Here is an 8,386-nt window from a genome sequence, read left to right on the forward strand (position 1 = left end):
GTTAGGATTCCTGGGGATTCTGTTAGTTGATGGTTGATACCAAACAACATTCACCAATCCACAGAAATTCTGGGGGATGGAAGGTGCGTTTCTCCAACTTAAAACACAGCCTGCAGCTCCCAGCTGGGTTCCACGAGTGGTGCTGTAAGAAAGCCTGGAGAAAAAGAAATCAGAGAAAACATTAGGAAATACTTTAAGTCATTTCATAGTGCCCTCTTATAACCCTGCTTCTTGTCTCTTTACATCTGATAGTTGCTTTTCCCAATGTTTCCTACAGAGCTGAAAGGCACAGGGCTGCTTTTTATCATCCTGTTGGAAGAACATCCCTCACCCCAGGGCCAGCTGATGGGGTAGTGAAGGGAAATGGTGCACAGTCTTGCTCAGACATTGCTCCATGATTGACCAAAGGATCAACTGCTCTTTCCTCGATACCAGGAGGAGCGGTGCAGCCCTGGACAGGGCTTTGAGCAACCTGGTCTGGTGGGAGGTGTCCCTGCCCATGGTAGGGGGTTGAAACTCCATGATCTTTAAGGTTCCTTCCAACCCAAACCATTCTATGATCATGCCCGACCTTAAATCCAGGCACAGACTAACTCCTTGGAGTGAGAAAACAAGACAATCTCTGACCCGACCAGTTCCTCCAGCTCAAACCCCTGTGTGGTGGTTTGTGTGTTCATAGCACCGAGACCAATCTCTGTTCTTCAGCTCCCCACAGCTCCTGTGACTAAATAACAGATCGTACACTGTTCAGAACTTGTTTACAGCCTTGCAGTCCTTCTGGGTGAGAAACTGTCAGAGAATCTACGGTTTCGTTTTAAGAAAACAGGAAAAAATGCTAGTTCTCATGGTTACAAAGATTACAGAATGCAGAAACCCGTGTGTATCAGACTGAGCAAACGAAGACGAGCTTAAGTTTAGCTAAAATAAATAAATAAACCCATCACAATTTTATGTACCTGTATATACAAGTCTCAGCTCTTCAGGTGAGTTATGATTTCTGTTTTCTGAAGACCGCAATTTAGCTTTGGCTCATCAGAACATCTCAGATTAATGTGTCTCTGGTGTTCACCTCTAATTCCTTCTGCATGGAGAGAGAATGTCCCCCTGGCCAGGAGCGTTGATAGGACAGCACTTACTGAAACCTCTGTCTCAGAAGACACTGTGATCTCAGCCAGGCTCTGGTTCTCTCTTAGAGAAAGCCTTCTCCCCGCTCTGGCAGCGCAGCCTCATCCTCCTGCCTTCAGGGGAAATAATCCTCAGACCCTCTGGCTGATGGTTCCTCAGCAATGGACTCCAGAGGGTGATCCAACCAAGCTTTCCTTTCCCAGGTGAGAGCCTAAAGAATTACTTCCTCAAATACAGAACTTCTTCCAGCTCAGTGTGTGCCAGGCAGGTGGTGACCAAAAGGAAAGGTCCTCTCCTCAGGTGAGCCAAAGAGTGGAAGTGGGTGATTGACACGATCAAAGAATGTTTGAATGAACAACAATGCTTGGAATTCTTGAGATCTGATTAGAAAAGCAGGTTCCAGTTCCCTGTTGGGCAGTTGAAGGGAAAGAAGTTGCCTCCATCCAGAGCTGGGTGCTGAGCACTTTGTGCCTCTGGAAAACCCATGGGGTGGGAAACAGAGGAGAGGTTTAGAATTTTGGGAGTCCATTGCCACCCCTGAAGCTGCTTAAGATCTGAAGTACCACTACTGATCATGGCTTTGGATTACAGCAGGGTCCTTTGTGCAGGTCTGTTTGTGAAGGGCGGCTGCTCTTCCCCTGTCTCCCTTCCTAGAGCCTGCTCAGGCTGAATTCACTGGCCTGAAGGCTGTGGATCAGTGATTAAAAACCATTTAGTTAGAGGGAGTGTCTGTCTTAAACCTTACTTTCCTTGTTTTGCCCACAGATAATAATCACTCTAATAATAATTTATAGTTTCACAAACACTAGAAATATTCTTATATGTTCTTGGGTGAAAAAAAGTGCCGGAGACCTTAAAAAAACCCCAATAAATAAGGAGCTTTGCAGCGTGTCCTGCACAAAGACAGCCCTAAGCCAAAGAGGAGGAGCTGAATGAAGGGAGCTCACTAGATACAAAAACTGCAAGTAGCTGTTATTTGAGAGTATTGCTTCATGCAAAATAAAAGGAGTATTTTCTCCATTGTCCTGCCAGGTAACTCCTCTCCAGGGGTTGCCAGGCAACCCTTGTTTTTATTGCCCTTAAATGTGGGTGAGAAATTACGAAGCAAAGCAATTCTGCCTCTGGCATAGCCAGCTCAACTCAGGTTGAGCTAAAAAGCACAAAAATTTGCCTGGTTGGGCTGTGGTTAACGGTGTGCTGAAATCTGGGCTTTGTGTCAAGAGTTACACAAAAGCAGGGTGAGGAACCAGCTTCTGTGACACAGAACGTGGTTAAAAACTGCAGTGAGCACTTCCAGTAAGAGCTGGAAAGATCATGGAATCACAGAACGGTTTGGGTTGAAAGGGAGCTTAAAAGCCCATCCAGTGCCACCCCCTGCCCTGGGCAGGGACACCTCCCACCAGACCAGGTTGCTCCAAGCTCCCTCCAACCTGGCCTTGAACCCCTCCAGGGATGGGGCAGCCACAGCTTCTCTGGGCAACCTGGGCCAGGCTCTCACCGAAGAATTTCCTCCTCATATCTCACCTAAATCTCCCCTCTTTCAGTGTCAAACCCTTCCCTCTCATCCTGTGGCTCCCCTCCCTGATCCAGAGTCCCTCCCCATCTCTCCTGGAGCCCCTTGAGGGACTGGAAGGGGCTCTAAGTTCTCTCTGGAGCCTTCTCTTTTTCAGGCTGAACCCCCCCAACTCTCTCAGCCCCCCCTCCCAGCAGAGGGGCTCCAGCCCTCCCAGCATCTCTGTGGCCTCCTCTGGCCCCGCTCCACCAGCTCCATGTCCTTCTGCTGGTGGTGGCCCCAGAGCCCCCAATCAATCATTTCAAGCACAGTGTGAAGTCCCTAACGGGTGTCTCCAACTTCTTAGCGCTGTGATAGCTCCATCCTGATGCCATCCTTCTAACACTCCTGTGCCACCCAGGGTGTCCCCAGCACGGCCACCGTGGGCTTGGTGTGTTGCTGGCAGCAAGGGCTGAGTAAAGCACGAGCACAACGAGGTCACCGGAGCAGTCTTACACCTGACAGGGTGTTGTTTTGTTTTTTTTTTTTTTTTGAAATTTCTCCAAAACCAACAAAACGCTGCTGGTAGGGCACAGAGAGAATTGTTCCCAATTTAACACCGCGCACGGGGGCAGGGAGGGAACCGACTGCACCACCTGGAAAAGAAGAGAGTGTCAGTGTTTGTGAGAGGGAGAGAGAGATTTCTGGAACGGAGCTTTATTTGGAAGGAAGGAATAAAACCCACGGGTATCGTTGCACGGGGCACCCTCGGGGCTGGCTCGCTGCCACGTCTCTTCTTTGCCCAAAGATGAGCTTTTTCCCACCAGCTTCAGAGAGCAGCAGAACCGCTTTAAATCCAGGGTGATGGATCCACACGTTGATTTTTCCATCCGGCAGAGCAATGACCAGGCATTTATTTGATTGTTTTGATGCTCTGGAACCCCTGGATTGATTTCTCTGTGTGTGTGAGCGCTGGCAGCTTCTGCATGGCTGGGTATCTGTTTGTTCCAGATCTCCACGCATGAAACCCACCTCTTATCTGCAAGGCTGGGTAAGCTCCAGTGAGTTCCCACCACTGTTGGGGCAATCAGCCCCCCAGGCAATGCTGTTTCCAAACCCAATGAACCTAAAGAGGCCGGAGGGGTTGGAGGGGCCCTTCCCAAGGAAGGAAAGGTCTTGTTGTTGTGGAGCAGCACCCGCAGCTGATCCATTCCTGGCATGTGGTTGGACTCGATGATCTCAAAGGTCCCTTACAACCATGAATATTCTGTGATATGGGTTCCTTTTGGTCTTCGGAGTGCTCTTCCTTAGGAAAACACCACCGTGGAGGGCACGATATGGAAGTGCTGAGAAGGATATTCACGCTGCCTGGGAGCTGAGATACCGAAGTTGGGGAATTCCCTCTCACCCAGCAGCTGTACGGGGGGAAAAGGCAGGTATTCAAATTCCAATTACACTTCTAGTATCGTAGACTCTTCTCCAAACCCTGCCGTGGGGGAGCCTGTCTCTCTCAGAACTGCAGAGGAATCACAGCTGCCTGAACAATGGGCAGCGTGAATGCACTCCAACCTGAAGCTGATGGTGACTTCAAAATGAAGGTGTCTAACCCAAGCCTCCAAGGACAGAGAGAAGAATATTTACAGGGGAATAAGTCTGGGAGGACACAGTGAAAGGCAACGGTGTTTTCAGCATCTCCCCAGCAGTCCTCTGAGACCAAAGCATATTCCAAGAAGAAGCAATTTCTCCATCATTTCCCTTACCTGGGCACTCACCGCAGCCCTGGAGTCCTGGCTCGAGCGACACAGGATTGATTTCTCTTTCAGTCATTTTACTTTGCAGTAAGGTCTCTTCTACTGCTTGGGAAAACCACACTTTTTGAAGACTCCAGTGTCTGAATTTGGGAAAATATTGACTTTATAGCCAGCTCTGGGGTGCAGGTTTCAGGGTCTCGGTGTTTCCGAGCTCACCAGCAGGAGCAGGCACTTGACCCAAGCTGCCAACAGGATTATTTCAGACTACGAATGTCACACGTGATATAGATTAGAAAGTTTGCTGAGGAGTTCTCTCTCTTTCTCTGATGGCTGAGAACTCCTTGCCCTCAGGAGCCCTGAGCCCTTCCCTTCCTCCCAAAGCCACAGCACCCACATGGTCCCACAGGGGCTGTCCCTGCGGGGAGTGCACGGCTGCCTGGGATGGGATGGGCTGGGTATGATCCTGGTGGATTTTATATTGGCATCGGGATCAATATTGGTTCTTTAGTGTCATTAATGTCAATTATTTAGTGTTGTTGTGGCTTCTTCAAACCCTAACTCCCAGTAATAGGCAGCAAACCTGAAAAGCTGCAGCAAATTGGTTTGCTCCCAGTATGGAGATGGTGGTCCTGGTCCCCAGCTGATGCACAGGGATCCCCCTGCCCAGGAGTGATCGGGGCTGGGACCATCGTTCCACAAAGGCCTGGCTGCTCGTCTGCAACCACAGCTGAGGGAGAAACTGAGAAGCAACGTGGCCGTTTCCCTTTTTCTGTAAGTCACTCCCCGGGAGGGTGCAGTAACTGGATGTTGTCCCCTGACCCACGGCTTGGTGACCTCAAGACAAACTCTTCACCTCTGCTCCCCAGCCAGGAACCAGAGCTGGCTCCGCTTGGCACTTCTGTTACAGATTTCCAGAGCTATCAGGGGTGATTTCTGGTGGATGTTGCCCTTCTGGTTTGTTTGCCCAGCGCTGTGTGTGTTTATGATGCCATAAAAAGGCAGTGGGACACAATTAAACACGATGTGCTTTGCGTTTAGAACATCTGCAGAGGACAAACAACGCTGTGTTGGCCAAACCTTGGACTTGGTTTCCTGCTTCCTATTCAAAACCTGCAGAAACTCGTTGAGAACCCAGGGTTTGGTACCTGCAGGAGGATGAGAGCAAGTTCTGTGTGTGCAGGGACAGGGTACACGGGAGGAAAATGTCACACTCATGACTTTCTACACAAAGATAACAGCAAAACAACACAACCACTGGCCAAGGCTCCGTGTCACTGGTCAGCTTTATTCACCACCGATGCTTTTTGTGTCTCTAAGGACTTTTTGTGACTCCAAGTATCTTGTCATCCTCGTCACACCCCGCGAGCGCGACGCATGAATCACAAACCTCCTTTTGAGCAATCCAGCCACCCAGGACATTTTCAAATACGCAGATCCTGTACATTACTTGGAGCTACTGCAGTTTAGAAATAAAAAAAAAAGAAGGAACTACTCATCAGATTTTCTAGGCTTCTCCACACGATTTCCCAAATCTCTTTGTATTTTACTTTCCCAAGGAGAAGCAGGGAGGCTAATCTTGACCTATATCAGGATGAGGTTAGTGTTTAAAAAGCTTACTGGTCTTTTAAAAAAAAGAAAATAAAGAGCGATATAGTACTAAGAGGTGTAATTAAAGCCTCCATACCTAAATATACTAATTTATATGCATGACTGTGCAGATCAATAATAGATTATTTACCTGGGAAAGCACGCCCAAGCTCAGTGGGTGATGGGTGTGAGGAAGGCGAGTTCCTGCAGCGATTTTTGGGAACAGGTCACCCACAAACACAGAACGGGTCTCGGTGTTTCCGAGCTCACCAGCAGGAGCAGGCACTTGACCCAAGCTGCCAACAGGATTATTTCAGACTACGAATGTCACACGTGATATAGATTAGAAAGTTTGCTGAGGAGTTCTCTCTCTTTCTCTGATGGCTGAGAACTCCTTGCCCTCAGGAGCCCTGAGCCCTTCCCTTCCTCCCAAAGCCACAGCACCCACATGGTCCCACAGGGGCTGTCCCTGCGGGGAGTGCACGGCTGCCTGGGATGGGATGGGCTGGGTATGATCCTGGTGGATTTTATATTGGCATCGGGATCAATATTGGTTCTTTAGTGTCATTAATGTCAATTATTTAGTGTTGTTGTGGCTTCTTCAAACCCTAACTCCCAGTAATAGGCAGCAAACCTGAAAAGCTGCAGCAAATTGGTTTGCTCCCAGTATGGAGATGGTGGTCCTGGTCCCCAGCTGATGCACAGGGATCCCCCTGCCCAGGAGTGATCGGGGCTGGGACCATCGTTCCACAAAGGCCTGGCTGCTCGTCTGCAACCACAGCTGAGGGAGAAACTGAGAAGCAACGTGGCCGTTTCCCTTTTTCTGTAAGTCACTCCCCGGGAGGGTGCAGTAACTGGATGTTGTCCCCTGACCCACGGCTTGGTGACCTCAAGACAAACTCTTCACCTCTGCTCCCCAGCCAGGAACCAGAGCTGGCTCCGCTTGGCACTTCTGTTACAGATTTCCAGAGCTATCAGGGGTGATTTCTGGTGGATGTTGCCCTTCTGGTTTGTTTGCCCAGCGCTGTGTGTGTTTATGATGCCATAAAAAGGCAGTGGGACACAATTAAACACGATGTGCTTTGCGTTTAGAACATCTGCAGAGGACAAACAACGCTGTGTTGGCCAAACCTTGGACTTGGTTTCCTGCTTCCTATTCAAAACCTGCAGAAACTCGTTGAGAACCCAGGGTTTGGTACCTGCAGGAGGATGAGAGCAAGTTCTGTGTGTGCAGGGACAGGGTACACGGGAGGAAAATGTCACACTCATGACTTTCTACACAAAGATAACAGCAAAACAACACAACCACTGGCCAAGGCTCCGTGTCACTGGTCAGCTTTATTCACCACCGATGCTTTTTGTGTCTCTAAGGACTTTTTGTGACTCCAAGTATCTTGTCATCCTCGTCACACCCCGCGAGCGCGACGCATGAATCACAAACCTCCTTTTGAGCAATCCAGCCACCCAGGACATTTTCAAATACGCAGATCCTGTACATTACTTGGAGCTACTGCAGTTTAGAAATAAAAAAAAAAGAAGGAACTACTCATCAGATTTTCTAGGCTTCTCCACACGATTTCCCAAATCTCTTTGTATTTTACTTTCCCAAGGAGAAGCAGGGAGGCTAATCTTGACCTATATCAGGATGAGGTTAGTGTTTAAAAAGCTTACTGGTCTTTTAAAAAAAAGAAAATAAAGAGCGATATAGTACTAAGAGGTGTAATTAAAGCCTCCATACCTAAATATACTAATTTATATGCATGACTGTGCAGATCAATAATAGATTATTTACCTGGGAAAGCACGCCCAAGCTCAGTGGGTGATGGGTGTGAGGAAGGCGAGTTCCTGCAGCGATTTTTGGGAACAGGTCACCCACAAACACAGAACGAGCAGTAAAATAATGCTCATAACAGCCCAAAAAAAGGCTGCTTGATGTGTGCTGCCAGCAGTGACGCGGGGGCAGGTCCAGAAATGTGGGTTCATCACCCCATTTAGAGAATTTAGGTCTTTTCTCCGTTCTTCTACCTTCTTCTTGGTACTGGGGGTAGCAATTTCAGCCTCGTCTGGTTGTGTTGGTCTGATGGATGAGGATTGGGGAGCGGGCAGGCGATGCCCCGCGGAGCTGCAGCCACTCTCAGACCACACCAACGAGGAGGGGGTCTGCTTTTTTCACAGAATCACAGAATATTCATGGTTGGAAGGGACCTTTGAGATCATCGAGTCCAACCACTCAAAAAAAAACCCACAAAAAACCAAAAAAACCCTGCAGAACTTCGAGAAACAGGGCATTGGGGGAGGCGAGTGAGGTTCTGATCTTTGCGAGAAGAAGGAAGAAGAGATTTATCATCCCCTGCTGGGAAACCATCGGGGGGGTGATGGAGGGAAAACTCGGGGGGTGATGGAGGGAAACTCGGGGGGTGATGGAGGAAAA

The sequence above is a fragment of the Calidris pugnax genome, unplaced genomic scaffold, assembly GCF_001431845.1.
Source record: "Calidris pugnax isolate Ruff unplaced genomic scaffold, ASM143184v1 scaffold82, whole genome shotgun sequence".
Taxonomy (NCBI): domain Eukaryota; kingdom Metazoa; phylum Chordata; class Aves; order Charadriiformes; family Scolopacidae; genus Calidris; species Calidris pugnax.